The following is a 213-nucleotide window of genomic DNA, read 5'->3' on the forward strand; positions in this document are numbered from 1 at the left end:
AAACAAATTGAATAAGATGAGTAGTGGGGAAGGGAGGAGGGAGAGGAAGAGGAGGGAGGATGTGCAATGTATCGAAGTTAGTATAAATTTAGTATAAATTGTATATTTACATATATATTTTAATATCAGTTACTTTCGTGATAATATATTATGTTAAAGTACAGATGTATCAAAAATATATATAAAAAATGATTTAAAGAATTATTTAAAAAT

The sequence above is a fragment of the Cyphomyrmex costatus genome, unplaced genomic scaffold (genome assembly GCF_001594065.2).
Source record: "Cyphomyrmex costatus isolate MS0001 unplaced genomic scaffold, Ccosl1.0 scaffold430, whole genome shotgun sequence".
NCBI lineage: Eukaryota > Metazoa > Arthropoda > Insecta > Hymenoptera > Formicidae > Cyphomyrmex > Cyphomyrmex costatus.